The sequence below is a fragment of the Dasypus novemcinctus genome, chromosome 13 (assembly GCF_030445035.2).
Source record: "Dasypus novemcinctus isolate mDasNov1 chromosome 13, mDasNov1.1.hap2, whole genome shotgun sequence".
NCBI lineage: Eukaryota > Metazoa > Chordata > Mammalia > Cingulata > Dasypodidae > Dasypus > Dasypus novemcinctus.
This window is the reverse complement of record NC_080685.1, coordinates 80,907,716-80,927,037: the sequence shown is the minus strand read 5'-3', so window position 1 is coordinate 80,927,037 and position 19,322 is coordinate 80,907,716.

Genomic DNA, 19,322 nt, shown 5'->3' with positions numbered 1-19,322 from the left:
AAAGAAGTGATGATGGACAATGACCATCCCAAGGAACAGAGAGTCTGCACCTGCAAGCAAGATAGTCCCATCCATCTGCCCCATGGGACCTAATCCCCCTGTCAATTAGAGTTGAAGTAGGCATTACCATCCCATAATCCTCAGGATGGGGAATGAATGGTAGACTAGAGTAGACTTACTGGTATCCTACTACGGACTTATTGTGATTCTAGCAATGGAAAAACTTATATCATTGATGTGGAGGCATTGGCCACTAGAGGTTCTGAGGGGAGGGAGAGGGAAAAACAAGTGTAAAATGGGGGCATTTTCAGGACTTGGGAATTATCCTGAAGGACATTGCAATGACAGATACTAGCCATTATGCATCTTGACATGACCTACAAAATTGTGCAGGACAGAGTATAAACTATAATGCAAACTTTAATCCATGCATAGTGGCAATGCTCCAAATTGTAACCAATGTACCACACTAATGAAAGCTGTTGTTAATGTGGGAAAATGTGGGATAGGTAGTGTGATGGTTAGGCTAATGTGTCAACTCGGCCAGGTAATTGTGCCCAGTTCTTTGGTCAAGCAAGTACTGGGTTAATTGTAATACAAGGGCACTAATGGACTTTAGTCACCATTGACTCTACTGCAGTATAAATCATAGATAGTTGATTACAATTACATCAATTGGGTAGATTGCCATCAGCAGTGAATGAAGCTTTATCCAGTCAGTTGAATACCTTAGAAAGGGAAGTGATTCCAGCATTGAGTGAGAATTTCCCAGTTTGTCTTTGGATAGTCAACAACTCCCAGAATCATCACTGGACTTTCATTGGAGCCCCTGGTTGCGGCCTGCTAGCAGAACCTGGACTTGTGTATTCCCATGGTCACGTGAGAGACTCTGATAGAATCTCCTACTATTGACAGGTATCTCCTGTTGATTCTGTTTCCCTATAGAACCCTAACTAATACAGGTAGGGAGCAGAGCACATGGGAATCCCCTATAATTTTCTGTAATGTTTATGTAACCTAAATATATTTTAAAAATTTAAAGGTAAATTTTTAAAAAATTGCTAGACATGTAAAGAAACATAAGATATGACCTGCATTCAAGAGGAAAAAAAATCTATCAATAAAAAGAGACCCAAAGATAACTGAGTAGAAAAATATGCAGGAAAAAATAGCTTTAAAATGACTAAGAGAAAAAAGATATTAAAGAATTATAGGGAATATACATTTATATAATTGTTAAAGAGATGTGTATTTTATGAAAGAATCAAATTTGAATGCTAGAAATGAAATTATAACATTCAATTATTATATCTGGATGTTATAATATCCAAATTTTCTGAAGTAAGAAACACAAGAAAATTCACAGCTGAATGAACAATGGAAAAACAGTTTTTAATGGGCTTAAAATAATTTAATAGAAATTCTCCAAACTGAATCTTAAAGAAAAAGGATGTTTGAAAGAATTAGTAAAATCTTAACCACCTTTGAAGAAGTATCATGTGGTTAACATATGTGTTTTTTCATTCCACAAGAAGAGGAGAGAGAAAGGTTGGGGAAGAGAAACCAATTGAGAAATTTTGGATAAAATTTTCCAGCTGTTATTACAGATATGAGGCAAAAGAATCAAGAAGTACAGCTAACAACAAGAAGGTTAAATACGAAGTAAATTATAATCAGGCATAGGATAAAACTGCTGATAATCAAAAGTAAACAGAAAATTTGAAAAGTTATCTGATATTTCAGAGTATTTTAAAAGCAAATCATAATTAGGCATAGAATAAAACTGCTGTAACTGAACGTAAACAAAATACTTTGTTAGGGAGAGGAAGGAAGAACATCTGCTTTACAGAGAAAGAAACAATGCTAATGATATCAACAGACTTCTCAAAGAAAACGACAGAGACTGAAGTCTATAGAACAACTTAAAAGACTAAAAGAAATGAAAACTCTCAAATGAGAACTGCTAATCAGCAAAAATAGACTTTAACAACAGAGATGAAATAAACAGTGAACCTAAGTGCAGAGAATTTCTTGCAAAAGAGCCACACTATAAGTAATGCTAAAATAAATCTTCCAGATAAAGAGAATTGATGTCACCTGGTTATGTAGATATACAGTAAAGAATAAAGAGCACTGGAAATGGTAAGTGTGGTGAATATAGATAAATATTTTTCTTTCCTTAAATTTTCCAATATACTATGGAGGGTTTAAAACAAAAATAATAAAAATATATTGTAACATCTGTCAAAGAAAACATGATAACAATAACATAAAATTTTACAGGAGATAAAAGAAAATAAATGATTGCAAAAGGCTGATACTTTACATCAACCAGTAAAATATAAATATAAGCTAGTAAGTGATAGGTTATATAAGTAACTAAGAAAAAGGGCACAGATTGGGACAGCCAGAAGACCAAAGAGCCTATCAGGCAAACAGATAAACAAGAAGTTTATTAGGATTTATGAACAGGAGAGACTTCAGTGGTGGCCAGTCAAAGAATGAAGTTAGCACTCTGTAAAGGAGCATTGCAAAATTTTTATATACGAGGCTGTGCTGGCTTGGTTATGTATTCTTGACCTTAATCCATGCCTCTGTGTGTGAACCCATTGTATACAGACATTTGATGAGATTGCTTCAGTTGAGGTGTGGCCTAACACAATGAGGGTGGGTATTCATCCTATTGCTGGAGTTCTTCATGAGCAGAATTAAATTCAGTCACACAGAAAGAAAGCCACAGAAGAGGCCGAAGTCAATTGAATCAGGTTAAGCCAGGAGAGACCACCCTGTGCATTCCCAAGTGACAGAAGCCAACAAAGGATGTGAGGCAGCCAGCCCCAGAATGCCACAGTCTTCTAGGAGAAAGCATTACCTTGATGATGCCTTGATTGTGGACCTCTCACTTCTAAACTGTGTCAGTTAATTCCCCATGTTTAAGACCACCCATTTCCTAGTATTTTATTAGTCAGTAAACTAAAAAACAGTGACCTCGCTGCCTCTCTTCTGAATATTTGAATTGAAAATGGTGGAAAAGGAAACCCAAACTATCCTAACAGGAGTAGTAGAAATATTTTCCTATAGCAGCTGAGAAGTTTGATTGCTTCTCTTTGCTAATATCAAGTTTTGTATGCATTATTTCTAGGAAATCACAGGTGTTCTCTTGAGAAACAAATAAGATCTTACATAAATCACTAATTAAATTTCATTCAAAATATCTCATTTTGATTCTCATTATTTATTAAACTTAGTTTTTGCATTTTTTATTAGTGAATAATAGACATGGAAAGGTGTATAAAATAATAGTTAAAAGATATGGAGGACATTATTCGTTATACCAATGTCCCTTTAAATTTATTTCCCTTTTTTTCATGTCACAATATGTCTCTTTTTTTAACAAATCAGTTTTACTTTTTTGGATTCCATTTGCAACTATTTTATCGAGGATTTTTGCATCTATATTCATTAGAGATATTGGTCTGTAATTTACTTTTTTTATTGTTGGTAGTATCTTTATCTGGTTTTGGTATTAGGGTTTGTTGACTTCATAGAATGAGTTTGGTAGCATTCTTTCCTCTTCAATTTTTAGCAGAGCTTGAGCAAGATTGGTGTTAATTCATCTTTGAATGATTGGTAGAATTCACCTGTGAAGCCATCTGGCCCAGGGTTTTCATCTATGCAAGGTGTTTGATGTCTGTTTCAATCTCTTCACTTGTGAATGATTTGTTGAGGTCTTCTATTTCTTCTAAGTCAGTGCAGGTGGTTCATGTGTTTCCAGGAATTTGTCCATCTCATCTACATTTTCTAGTTTTTTGGCATACAATTCTTCACTGTACCCTCTTATGATCTCTCTTTTTCTATGGGGTCAGTGGTGATGTCTCACTCCTCATTTCTGAATTTATTTGTGTCCTCACTCTTTTTTTCTTTGTCAGGCAAGCTAAGGGTTTGTCAATTTTGTTGATCTTCTCAAAGAACCAACTTTTTGTTTTGTTGGTTCTCTATTGATTTTTGTTCTCGATTTCATTTATTTCTGCTCTCATCTTTGCTATTTCTTTCCTCCAGCTTTGTTTGGGATTAGTTTCCTGTTCTTTTTCTAGTTCTTCCAGGTGTGCAATTAGATCATCAAATTTAGCTCTTTCTTATTTTAATGTAAGCATTGAGGGCTATAAATTTTCCTCTTAGCACTGCCTTTACAGTGTCTCATACATTTTGATATGTTGTGTTCTCATTTTCATTTGTCTCAAGATATTTGCTAAATTCTCTTGCAATTTCTTCTCTGACTCACAGATTGTTTAAAAGTGTGTTTTTAAACTCTATATTTAGGTAGTATCCCTTTTTTTGTCCATTATTGATTTCTAGTTTCATTCTGTTATGATCAGAGAAAGAGTTTTGTATAATTCCTATCTGCTTAAATTTATTGAGACTTGTCTTGTGACCCAACATATGGTCTATCTTAAGAAGGATCCATGAGCACCTGAAATGAAGTTATATCCTGCTGTTTTGGGGTAAAATGCTCTATGGATGTCTGTTAGGTCTAGTTCATTTATCATATTATTCCAGTTCTCTGTTTCTTTATTAAAATTCTGCCCATATAGTCTATCCAATACTGAGTGGTGTATTGGGGTCCCCAGCTATTATTGTAGAGAAATCTGTTTCTTCTTTCAGCTTTGCCAGTGTATGCCTCATGTATCTTGGTGCACTGGATTTAGGTGCATAAAAATTCAGAATAGTTTCTTCATATAGGCAAGTTGGTCCTTATAATAATAATGATCTTCTTCACACCTTATAACAGTTTTGAATTTAGAATCTATTTTATCTGATATTAGTAATGCAACTACAGTTCATATTTGGTTACTTTTGCATGGAATATCTTTTTCCAGGCCTCTAGTTTTAACCTAGTTGTGTACTTACATCTGAGATGAATCTCTTGTAGACAATGTATAGATGTCTAATATTTTTTATCCATTCTGTCTGTCTCTGTCTTTTGATTGTGGAGTTCAAGCCATTAACTATCAATGTTACAACTGTAAAAGCATGACTTACTTCATCCATTTGGAACTTTGGCTTTCTGTTTTCATATTGTACTATAGTCTATGTTTTACCCTTTAATTTAATCTTTCTTAAAATTTTCACTTCTACATTTTTCTCTATTCTCTCACCCTTGTTTTTTTCCTGTCAGGCTACAGCACTCCCTTTGGTGTCTCTTGTAATTCTGCTCTTTTGGTAACATATTCTATCAGTTTTGGTTTGTCTGTGAAGACTTTAACTGCCTTCATTTTTGAAGGACATTTTTTGCTGGGGACAGAATTCTTGGCTGGCAGTTTTTCTCTTTCAATGTCTTCATATATCATACCACTTTCATTTTCTCCTCCGTGGATTCTGATGAGAGGTCAACACTTAATGGTAGGAAAGTTTTCAGTCATTATTTCCTAAAATATTCTTTCTGCCCCTTTTCCATTTACTTCTCCATCTGGGATGCTAATAATACATATGTTCTTGCATTTTGCATGGTTATTCAATTGCCTGAGACCCTGTTCCAATTTTTTCCATTCTCTTCTCTCTCTATTCTCCTGTCTTGTCCAGGTCAGATGTTCTGTCTTCAAAATTACTACTTCTGTCTTCAAGCAGTTCAAATCTGCTCTTATGTGCCTCTAATGCATTTTTAATCTAATTCATCATGTCTTTCATTACCATAAGGTAAGTTACTTTTCCTTGCAGTATTGCAAATTACTTTCTTTATGGTCACCCAGGGTTTTCTTAATGCCCTTTATCTTTTAAGTCATATTTTCTTTCAATTCTTTAAAATGATTTAGGAGAGTTGTGTGATTACAAATGGTTAATTTTCTTAAATCCAGAATTTCTTTAGGATATTTGGTTTGTCCCTTTGGCTGGACCATCTATTCCTGTTTCCTAGCATAGCTGTAGTTTTTTGCTTATTTATGAATCTGATATACAGGTGAATTAACACTGATGGCAAATTTCTCCTCTTACCTATTAACTTTTTCACAACTCTTTGATATTTGGATCAAATTATACTAAGTCTTTAAAATTTCCCAGCTTAAGTTAAAAAAATCATACCAGCTTAAGTTAAAAAAATCATTCAATAAAGGGGTGTGGACTTTCTCCCAGGGATGGGGTAAGGAGAGCTCGAAAGGCAGTTTTTGCCCATGTAACTGACATACTAGCCAGCAAATGTTGGTCATTGATGCACTTTCCCACCAGGGTGTATTACTCTCTGATTTCCTTGTTTCCATTTGGACAGAACCAAGAATCAAAAATATCTCCACTAGCCAAATTCACTGAAGAGAAGTCCCAGACTCCTCCTCCATTTCCCTTATATCAGCAGGCAGGGAGGAAGATATCTGCCACCCTTCCAGTCAACTGAAATGAACCAGGAGTTTACCCATGCTGACTATAGCATGGGTGGGGGAGGGAACCCTTCCTTGAAGCCAGGAGATTTAGTAACTTGCATTCTTCTTTGTCTTTCTGTCCCTCTGCTTCCTGGGGAACATGAAGTACTGTCCTGTTCTGCTAACCCCCGTAGCAGGTCCCTCTGGAAGCTGTTTGCTCCTTTTTTTTTTTTTTTTGGTAAAGATTTATTTTTTATTTATTTCTCTCCCCTTATGCCTGTTGTCTGCTCTCTGTGTCCATTTACTGTGTGTTCTTCTGTGTCCACTTGCATTCTTGTCAATGGCACCAGGAATCTGTGTCTCCTTATTGTTGTTGTTGCATCATCTTGCTGTGCCAACTCTCTGTGTGTGCTGTGTCACTCCTGGGCAGGCTACACATTTTTTGTGTGTGGGGTGGGTCTCCTTGCCGGGTAGACTCCTTATACACTGGGATTGCCTACACAGGGACACCTCTGTGTGGCACAGCACTCCTTGCACGCATCAGTACTGCATGTGGTCCAGCTTACCACACAGGTCAGGAGGACATGGGTTTGAACTATGGACCTCCCACATGGTAGGTGGATGTTCTATCAGTTGAGTCAAATCTGCTCCCTGCTGTTGGCTCTGTCTCCTTTGTTTTTTCTGAGAGCTGAGCCTTATCTGGCTAATCTTATGCTATGTTCCCACAATTCCAATATGTCTTCTTTTGTTATCACTTATTGTGTCAGTACAACTCAGGTAAGCATAAACCAATCTATCTGTTTCTACCAGTGAGAATTCAATAGTAGGAATTGCTTGCAATGGTATAGGAAGATCTGGGGAATCAAAGAGAGAATATAGGGAAAAGAGGACATAAAGAACAATGATTGTTAAACACAGAAAGCCTCCAGGCAGCACCTACAGGCTTGCTCAAGTTACTGTTATTAGAGACAGTTTTGTACACTAGCAGAAAACTACAAAAATGGTTTTCCTTCTGGAATCATCCAATTTCCACTTGACGACACCTATTTCCAAATTTCCAAATGTCAGAAACTGCCTGTATGTGCTGGAACCAGAATGATCCTCCTTGTTTCTGATTTTGCACCACATTTCTTTGAGCAAAACTCAAACAAAACCAATCAACAAAAAATGATGGGAAATACAGTTTATAAGATCTGAATCCTAAGGGTGCATAAAAGTGTATAGAATATGGGTGTGGTAATTGATGACATCAAATAAGTAACCAACATGGTACACCACTATCAAACACAAGAACAATACTTCAACATGCAAAATAAAAATTTCCTGCTTCTAAGTGTAGATGTCATTCTCATAAATATGAGTTAAGGCTTCCAAGACTCATCCTGTTTAGATTCGGTGACATTACTTCCTTACTTAATTTAGTGACAATCCACAGAGATATTTGGGGTTAAATCATATCCTTATACAAAGTATAAGGCAATAGAAAAAAAAAAGTAGTTTGTTTTAGGTAAATATATCTATAACAGCAAATGAGAACTGTATGGTAGCAATCTTCATTTCATAGTTATTGATCATTAAATTGTGGTTAATATTTTATATTGTTTTTTTAACCTCCATTATATGTTCTCTTCTTCAGTCAGGATGTTAATTAATACAAGCTATATATGTTGGTTACATGATGCAGTTAACCAGAACTTCATTTCCAAATTGCCAGTGCATTGAGTGATCTAATATTTATTGTATTGATGATATTTTTGATTAACATTTACTGGTACACATATATGTACAAATGAGGACCCTCAGGGTATCTTCTGTGTGCAAACATAATTTCTCTGTTTTCATTGTGTATCAACAAACCATGGCCATTTGAAGATTGAGTTCAATGTCCCCAACCAGTGTATATAATCCACCTCTATGCCTGGTAGTTCACCATCCTGAGAAGTCCCAAATAACCAAGAGTTACACTCAACTTTCAGTAATAAGAAATATTGATTCATCCTCTGGTATAAGCATTTGTTTCTTAGAATCTGGGCCTTCTAAATTAGCAGAGTAAAATTTGTTAGTATGAAAAAGAAATATTGTTGCTTCGTAAATACCTTAATTCATGCACAAAAAATAGTAACCCAATACCATTCAAAACAAAATATTTTATTTAATAAGAATCTACAATATAAAACAATTCTTGCAAAGGGAAATAGACAGAAATTTATTTAGCAAAAAAAAAAAAAATTTAGCTGTGGTAATGGTGTGCTACCATCCTAATTTACTTGCAACCAGGTCAATAGTTAAGATTATGAGTCTACATGAATATGCATATTCAGTCACAATTACAATAGGTTATCCTCAATGGGAACAAAGAAAATGCTATATATGTTGCCCTAAGTATTTCAATATTCCAATTTGGCTTTTCACAACTGAAAAATAGTTTTCACAACTATTTTTTTCTTCCTTTCATTTCCTACCTATACGACATCCATGATTTTGAACCACTGTTCTTATCATAGTAAACAAACTGCACAGTGTTATCTAAGCACTGTGACTGAACCATCTTTAGACATGATGTTTTTAATGTCTTTATAGATTATGTGAAGTATTTGGAATTGTACCGTCCTGTGTATTTGAGAAGAATAGCATGATGGTTAATGGTGAGATTTTAGAGTCACAGAAATAAGTATTTAAATTATGACCTAAGGATATATTGCTATGACTTCTTCAACAATGTATTGTACATTTTGTTGTGTTCATCTCTGTCTCAGTTTGCCAAAGCCTGGCAATGCAAAAATACCAGAAATGTGTTGGTTTTTGTTTATTTGGGGGTAAAAGCTACTGTTCCAAAGCTGCAGAAGTGTCCATATCAAAGCATCATCATTAATGCTTTCTCACCAAGGGGTAGCTGCTAGAAAATCCTAGAGACCTTCACATAGTGAGGCAAGATAATGAGTCTGTTGATGTCTCTCAACTTTCTCCTAGATCTCTGCTGTGGACCATCAAGCATCTCTCCCTGGACCACCTCTCTGCGAGCACCTTGGGGCTTCCCTCTATCTTTCTGCATCTTTAGGTGAACCTGGAGTCCCTTCTCACACATAGTGACAGCTCTCTTTTTCCTGTGTCTCTTTTTCTCTCTGTGTTTTAAGTTTTTTAAGACCCAGCAAGAGGGTGGAGGCCCAACTTGGGTCATGTTTCACTGACATTACCCAATAAACATTCCTAAAGCAATCTAGTCACATGATCTACTCAAAGTTCCCATAAATGAATTTAATGCCAACAAAGGGCCCCTCGCCCACAGAAATGGTGAATTCATTCTAGAACATAATCTTTCTCTGGGATTCACAAAATTTAAACTGTCACAAACTCCTCAATTATAAAATCTCTGTAATTCATCTCTCAGTCTGAAAGTCCTTTGTCAATATCACCCATATTAATTACCTAACAATTTTGGAAATATATTAGCCATATAAGTATTGAAGTGCTACTAAAATTTATTTTATTCCTAATTAGAAGTCTAGCTTTTGCTTTGCATCCTTATGCTGTAAAAAAAAAAAAAGGCCTATGCATATAATATCTTATTGAATCCAATATGTCTCTCTAGTGAATTGCTGACCTTGAATTGGCCGTGGAAACCACCAAAAAGTTGGTGTCAGTGTGGAAACAAGCAGAATGAATTCTGACTCATTATAATCTGGCTAAGGTCTTATTTTGGTTGGTGTGGGGAATGACTCTGAGAAATTTGTCAGGTGTCCATGGTTTAAAGTCACACCTGTGTTGAGATTGGTTATGGCATGTCAAAGTTATTAATTAAATCAGAACATAATATGCCCAAAAGGGAGAGTTAGTTTACTGGCTTTGGAGGAAATGGAAAAACAATTTAAAATCTTTAAGTGTTTTTTCACTTGCCTACGTTTGTCTGTTCTGGTAAAAATAAAGGTAAAAATTGAAATAGAGCAGAATCTCATGGACAGGCTGCTGTCACAGTGAGGACCCTAGTCAATCTGCAAAAACCTGTAGACAAATTGTTCGTTATATCAACTTTAGCTGTATCACTCAGAAATTCGAGAAATAAATACATTTACATAATAGGCACCACTAACATCAGAACTCTCATAATCAATGTCAGGTTAAAAATAGATTTGTACAGCAAGACATGTGTGCTTGAATCTCCATTTGAGATACAGGTTATGGCTTATAGAACCAAAAAAGTCTAGAAATTATCATTAGATTGAAAGACCACAGACTAATCAATTCTCTTAACAACATGGCATTCCCTCCCAACTCTCCTTGAATAACTGCTAATCTGACTTCCTTCTGCTTGTAGTTCTTTCTTGAAGGAAACAAGAAGACCAAAATGAAACTGTCATTTTTTATTTTTCCTAGAAATACCCAGAAACACATAAGTTAATGTCTGTTTTATAAATTATGACAGATGAAGAGTATTTTAATGTGGATGCTATTCAGGATTCCTCTCAAATGTGGATTTCTTTCAGATAATTTCATGAATGGTAACTAGCAATATATTTAATATGAATTATATGTTCTCCAAAATCCTGTACCTAACCAAAAATTTATATATTTTGTTCGGCCTTAGTGTTGGGAAATTACAGTTGTTTATTTTTAGTTGCCTGTAAAATGCCTCAAGTGACTGCTGCTGTGGTAATTTTAAATATATTAATGCTGGGGTACAATGTTAAATCTTAGCTAGATTTATCAGTCATCTTCTGCTAGCCTTATGTGTTTCAACCATATTTAAATCAATTTTCGTTTGCTCTTCAGATATTGATGCTATCAGCATATTATAAATACAGTTTAGTATTAGAGTTGATATCTGCACCAAGTCCATATTTATGTCCAAATATTGCCAAATTGTGACAATAAATCTATGAATTCTGAAAGCCTGTAGCAACATGGTAAATGTGTAATAGGACACTTCCTACATGAGAGTGAATTGTGCTCAGCATTTTTCTGTGATTGGAATTGAAAAGAAGGTATTAATTACATCAATCCATGGAAATCAACCACTTTTTCCTTGTTGAACCTTTTGTTGTATATATAGTAGCCAGTATCACCAAGGTTATGGGTAAAATTTCATTGTTCATGCATCACAGTCTACTGTAATGTCCCAAGAGCCATCTATCTATTTCAAAAGTTGCACAAAGTTATTATATAGGGAATAGTTACTATCAATACTCTGTCTCCTAACACATCATGGATTAAAGTTGCATTCTCCTTTAGCCCATAAGCTACACTATACTATTTTAAGTTAGCACCTTCATGGACTCACATATTCTGAATTTTCACATTAAGCATACCTAATTATCATGAATCAAAGAACAAATCTTCATGTCTTCTGTTTAAAATATTATAGAGAATTAGCTTAGATTCCTAGGGTTGCTGTAGCAAAGTAGCATAAATTGGGTGATTTTAAACAACTGTAATTTGAATGTCATCAGTAGGACATATACTCTTCTCAAATACACATGTATATTCTGCAGTAGAGACTACATGTTGGGTTATCAAACAAGTCTCAATAAAATTTAAACGCCTTATATTATAGACAGCATCTTCAGGGACCAAAACAGAATGAAGCTGGAAATCAATAAAGGTAGAAAACTGAAAAATCCACTAATATCTGGATGTTAAGTAACATACTCTTAAAAAATTAGTGGGTCAAAGTAGAAATCATGAGGGAAAACAGTAAAATTTTTGAGAGAAATAAAAATGAGAAAAAGACAAACTATTATAATTGGAGACTTCAACAATACTCTTTCAGTAATTAATAAGTCAAAGAAGCAGAAAGTCAGGAGCCTGGTTGACCTGAACAGCAACATCAATCCAGTTGAGCAAGTTGATATTTATAGAATCATTTAGCCAACAACAGCAAAATAAATACACATTCTTCTAAAGCTCGCATAGAACATTCGTCAAGATGGACCACATAATGGGCCAAAAAACACACCTGACAAAGAAGTATGTTCTCAGATTACAATGGTATTAAACTACAAATTAACGCCCAAAAGACAGCTGGAAAATCCCAAAGTGTCTGGAAATTAAACAACAGACTACTAAGTAACACATGGGTCAAAGAAGAAGGTTCATGAGAATTCAAAATGAAACTTAAACTAAATGAAAATGAAAAACAGTGAAAATAAAAATTTGTGGAATGCAGTAAGAGCAATGTTTATTCATTGATTTGAATAATTCAATAATAACATCACAGTAAAAAAACACCTAAAACCATAATCTAATCTACCACCTCTGAAAAACAGAAAAGGACACCCAATTTAAGCCTAAAATAACAGAAGAAAATAAACAATAATAAAATAGTACTTAAATAAATAGATAAAATGATTGAAATTGAAAACAGAGAAACAATAGAGAGAACTGATGAAACTAAAAGCTGATTCTTTGAAGAGATCAACAAAATTCATCAACCTCTAGCCAGGCTAACCAAAAAAAAAGATGACACAAATATCAGAAATAAGAGAGGGATCAATGCTATGGATACCGTGAATGTTAAAAGGATAATAAAGAATATAATAAATTATTTTATGCTCATACATTTGGTAACTCAGGTAAAATTGATGACTTCCTTTATACACATACTATCAAAACTCACATGAAGAAAGAGTTAACATGATCTGTCCTATATATATCAAATACATTTTATCAGTACTTAAGTACTCAATAACTTTCTAAAAAAGAAATCAGCAGTCTCAGATAGTTTAGTGGGTAATTCAATCAAACATTTAAGGAAAAAATGACTCCAATTGTCTACAATCTCTTCAAAAATAAAATAGCCTATGGAATACTTCCTAGCTCATTCTATGAGGCCACAATTACCCTAATATCAAAATGAGATAAATAACTAAAAAGCAAAGAAAACTACAGACAAGTACTTCTCATGAAAATTGATGCCAAAATCATAACCAAATTACAGCACATCATATGCAACACTGTATAAAAAATTATATAACATAAGCAAGTGGTATTTATTCCATGTATGAGAGGCTTTCTTAACATTTGAAAATCAATTAATGTAACACACTACCTCTTAAAATCTTAAAAATAGAAATCATATGATCATGTTATAATTGGTGCAGAAAAGTTCCCATATACAAGGCCCTGGGTTTGATCCTTAGTGCCTCCTAAAAACAAAAACCAAACAAACAAGCAAATAAATGAAAAAACCAACTTGGGGGAGCCAGTGTAGCTCAGTGCATGAGTGCCAACTTTGCACACACAAGGTCTCAGGTTCACTTCTTGGGACTGGTACATAAAAAAAAAAAATACAGAGAGAATAGTGACATTAGGGAAGCAGATGTGGCTCAACAGATAGAGCCCCCACCTACCATATAGGGAGTCCAAGGGTTCAATACTCCTGGCTCATGTGGTGAGCTGGCCCACATGCAGTGCTGCTCCACACATGGAGTGCTGGCCCACGCAGGGATGCCCCCATGTAAGGGTGCCTCCGTCCCCCCTACCACCAAGTAGTGACCCTTTCACAAGGAGAGCCACCTACTGGGAAACCTCAGCCCACCCAGGAATGCTGCCATCCTTGCAGAAAGCTGATGCAGCAAGATAAGGCAACAAAAAGAGACAGAGATCCCCAGTGCTGCCTGATGAGAATACAAGCAGACACAGAAGAACACACAGCAACTGGACACAGAGCAGATAGTGGTGGGGGGGGGGGCGGCAAGAATAGAAATAATCTTTAAAAAAAAATGACATTAATGACATTATCAGATTTATCTAAATATAAATGCAGAAATTATATTTAAGAACACTATATGAGATTATCAGAATTCTTAAATATAAATGTAGAATTTTTGTTTAAGAACATTATACAAATAAAAAAATAAAGGTATTTCATTATGATAAAAGTAAAAATTTACATAAAATTACAACAGTTGTATTTCAACCCCAACATGTGAAGTGATTGGAAGTTGTCACTCTTGTTCTGATAATAAGAATCAGGTTGAACAAATTTAAAATCAATAACTCTCCTAATATCCATCAGCAAATTGTAGGCCAAAGGCAAACAGCTGCCATAAAATCTGAAGAGAGAAGTGACTATAGAAAACAAAACCACAGCTTACAAAGTGCAGAAGCCAGAGAATAAAGATTAAATAATAGAACAGGAAACTACCTTACTAAAAATCTGTGAGTGAAAAGTTTTCCACAATACCAAAAATAAACCCATTTCCAAACAGTAGATGACTAATTGACATAGATAGATATAGATAAAACACATGTATACCAAAGACAAAAGATATAGACCATATGAAAATAAAGCCAAGTAAAGGTTCAACTTCCTTGGATTTATTGAGGAAAGCCTAGCTCTACTGCTTTAGCTCTGTATCCTTTTGAATATAAACCATCAATACGAACCGGGAGAGAAGGGGATCAGTGGAAGCCGAGTGGGAAGCCTGGATTGGAACCCTGTATGACAGTAATGCACACCAATGAAATAGGAGATTTACGCAAAATAGGTCTCAAGCCGTAATTTCTTAAATTTCCAGGATATGGTAAAAAAAATTACCCTCCAAGAATAAGGAAAATCTCAAAAGAGAAAAGGCATTCAACAGGTGTCAATACCAAGATGGCAAAGATGTTGGAATTACTTAGTAATGATTTTTTAAAATAATGGAAACTATAGTATTGAAAATGTAACAAGAATTTTTTAATTAATCATTAGATGAAATCAATAATAACTTGATTATAGCAGTAGAGGGAGTCCATGATCTTGAAATAAGAATAGAAATTACCCAGTCAGAAAATGTACACAAACAAAGAAATATGAACAGAGCTTCCAGTACCTGAGGGAAAATTTTAAAAAGTCAGAGTCCTAAAGAAAGGAGAAATGGTGTGGAGGTTTTAAAAATAAAAACAAGAAACTGATGGCTGAAAATTTCCCAAATTAGACCATAGGCATAAATCGGCATTGACAAAAAGCACATGAACACCAATTAGAATTCTGAAGAAAGTCATGCTGAGACATGACATTTATCAAAATGCTGAAAAAGAAATTATGCATTTGGGGGATAAGTATTCCAATGACAGTAGATCATGGAGGTCAGGAGGAAGTATCTAAATATTTTTGAAGTGTTGCAATAAAATTAGTGCAAAAACAAACTCAAATTCGTTCAGATATTCTTCAGTAACATAGGGGAAATAAATAATCCTTAGACCAAGGAAAAGGCAAAGAGTTTGTCTTCAGAAGACCTTTCTTTAAAGAAAGGCAAAAGTAATTTCTTCAAATAGTAAGGACATTTCTTCAAATTGTAAGGAAAATTTTATTGAAGAAGGATTGAGTTTAGGGTTTTTAGGGAAGAAAGAATAAGAACAGAATTGATAAAAATAGGAATAAACGATTTCATTTTGTGTCATTTCTCTGCTTAAATCTTCCCAGTGATTTCTCATTGCGTTTGGAGTATTGTTCAAAATATAGCATGACTGATAAGGCCAAAATAAATAAATGCTATGCTCCTGCCCTCATCATGAGCCACACTAGCCGTCAGTTTTCTTTGCTCCTGTTTTCAGCGACAGGAGATCCTTAATGCCTCTGTTTCATATAACTGGCAGATCTCAACTTTAAAGTCAGCAATTGCAGAGGACTACCAAAAATAACTTTCATGAAATATGCTCACCACTTTGTTTTTTCACAAGTAAGATTTATCGACCCCCATGTGCATCATTCAATCCGTATATTTCTTTTTTCTTTACTACTGCATTGATTATTTTTATGCTCTCAGCTGACGTTAAATCTGTAAATATAGAAACACTGCTCCCATACACAATTCCAACACCTGCACTTATAGTAGTGCTTGCCCTATAATAGGAACACAAATAAAAATTTATTATAAGAATCAATGATAACTGATTTTCATCACTAAAGAGGGAAGCTGTAAAAGGCTAATTGAGGCATTGCACTTTTCATCTTTTTGTTTTAGGGACTTTAGTTACTATGGTCCCAAATTCCTTATTCAATTTCATTGATGTGGGCTATGGGTGGGAGGCTCTTCAGAGATAACCTTAACCTAAGCTGTCTGTCCTAACTTGTGGGTGTGGGATGGTAAGAGGCTGCAGTCCTGCCCTTGGTGACCATGGCAACGACTCCAGTCCCAGGAAACAGTTTAACAATGCAAAGTCTATAAACTTTAAATATTCAGGGGAAATGCAAACCAAATGGGCTAAAAGCTTTATCTAGAATGTATGAAGTCCATGCTAAAAGCTTACCTAGGATGTGGAAGATATACGCTAATTCAAGCCTGTTGAGAACTGAAACAGACCATTTGGCCTTTCCTCTCTGTATAAAAGGGATTCAAAAATCTTGTTCCGGGCTCGGGATTGAAACAGAAAGCTACCGAGTCCTGCCGGCTGTCAATAAACCATTTTTCATTCTTGAAATCATTCCTGAGTCCTGGCCTCTCTGTATGCAAATAACTGAACCTTTCACAAACTCTACAACATCATAACTGTTTTGTTTTTATATAAATGAATGGGAAATGCCACTTCATTTCAGCGTCAGCATATTCAATATTGCATACAAAGGAAGAGATGAGTATATTCTAAATATTAAAGAGAAACTCAAATCTAAGAAATACAAACATCTTGCAGTTTTGGAAATTATCAATACTTCATTCCAAAAGTCTTTGTACTGTATAAATTGAACATTGGCCAACAAAGATAAGGATCACAAATGTGTCATTAGACATATCATATTACAGATGTCACATTTCTACTAGCACTTTATATAAACTTTAATATATCCTTATTTAGTGTCAAAATATCTGGAATAATTTCACTGCCTTCATTAAATTAGTGCTAATTGAGCATCAAATTGCCTTTCAAATTTTTCAGTGTGTCTCTGACTCTTGTTCCCTATTTTGATTATATTTAATTTATGTAAGTAGAAAATTTGATTTAATAGAGATTATCCAGAGATTTGCTTATATATTTAGACACATTGGAACCACAGACAAAGAGATGACACTAGCAAGAAGAACAATAATGCACCTTTAGATAGTGTTATTTCCTTATACAATCAGAAATGTACCGGGATCTGTGAGAACAGTAATTACCTTACAGATACGGCTGCGTCTGGGAGGGGTGGAGAAGCCACCCCCTGCACATATAATGGTTGTTTGGAAGGTTGAACCCATGTCACAGACAATTTGTACAGTGTCCCTTTCCAGTTGTGTTTGTCCCCAAAAAACAGAATGACTATTTTCCAGAAAAGGGAAAAAGCACTGTCCTTATAACCCAAAACATTACTAATATAAAACTCAGAATGAACAGAAGGACCATTTTGTAATCTTCAGTACAGAAATGAAGTGTAAAAATTGGTTTCTTAAGAACTAGTGTGAAAAAAAAACAAAAACAAAACTAGTGTGTAAAAAAAGAAAAAAATTTAATATGTAATGTCATTAATCTCTATTGTGTGTAGGTGTTTGTGCATGTCTGTACTCTTTGTGTGTCTTATAAGTGTGTACATATATGAATACATTTATATATACTGTTTTACACTTGCAAATTTATTTTGATCTTCAAGGAAGTTAATATATTTTTATTTCTTATATCATTCTCCTAAATTGCTTTCCAAAGGAAGAAGAGAATGATTTTTTATCTCCCTAGTCTGCCTTCCCTAGTTTTTATATGTCAGGATTCTATTTCTCTTTCTATTCTCTAAATTCATTTACAGGGCAAGATAAACATACTATTAAAGAACAAAGATGTGATTAATGGAAAACACAAAATGGCAAATGGTAAAAAATGTTCCTTGAATATAAAAAACAGCATATTTCAAATCAGAAATTATGTATACAAATAAACTCTCTTGAGAAAAACATTACTCATATAATTGCCCACGGGTGTATGAATTGAAATAATTTTCAATTATTAAAATATTTAGGTATTCACAAAGTTTGTACCTTTTTTTATGGTGTGATTTTTCCTACACAGCTCCCTATGAATATAGAATGACAGATATCCTCATTGCTAGTTCATCCAGTCCCGAACCTATGGATTCTCTAATTCTTTCTGGTTGCATTGCTTGGGACTCACTGAAAGATTCATCCAGAGAAATTATCAGCACTTTCACATTTTACTCACTGGGACACTTGGACGATGGAGCCCACCCCTTCTCAGGCAGGTTATTCAAGTTCACAGGGATTGTGAAGGAGACACAAAGCTATGGTCACGTGGTGTGTAGTAGTAATTGATTCCCACAGCAATGGGGAAGGCTGGTTTATATCTGTTTTCATCATATAAAATTCCATGTCTTATTTCTGGAAAATCACAAGATCTCTTTCACAGAAAATACAACATCTTAATTTAATAAATAATTTCACATTATTTTTCTAATCATGTTGATAAATATATTATTGAATCTAGCTTAATTTTTCCACATATATATGTAATTTGGAGATTAGGAAATTCTATAATGAAGATACGGAAGAATTTGATGAGTTCATTTTTGGTGCCACATAATGGTTAAATTCCTTAGAAATGTTTCTAAAATTAAAATCATGCCAAATAATGTAAACACTAAGGAAGAGAATAAAAGTGGTTCTATCCAGTGGACTCCTTGGTCTAAGAAATACATCAAGGGAAGGCTGATTTCAGCTCTCCATTCACTTCCTGTACTCTCCTTCCCTTTGCCTTTCACATTTAAAGAGAATAGAATTTAAAGATAAAAAATGCATGAAAAAAATCGGTGATAGCAACAACAACAAAAAATCACCATGACCTAGCCGGTAATTTCTGATGAATGTCATCTAGAAATGTGTATGTGGATACATAAATGAGTTGGAAATATGACAAAAATTTGTGATTTTGCTTAACCTTTACAATAAATGGATATTATCATTCCTTTTTTTTTCATTCATTTTTATAGTACCATTAAGAAACTTAGTTGATTTTCTGCTAAGCTCAACATATTACCACAACATAGGACTGATTTTCCTCAACTTTTTCTTTTGA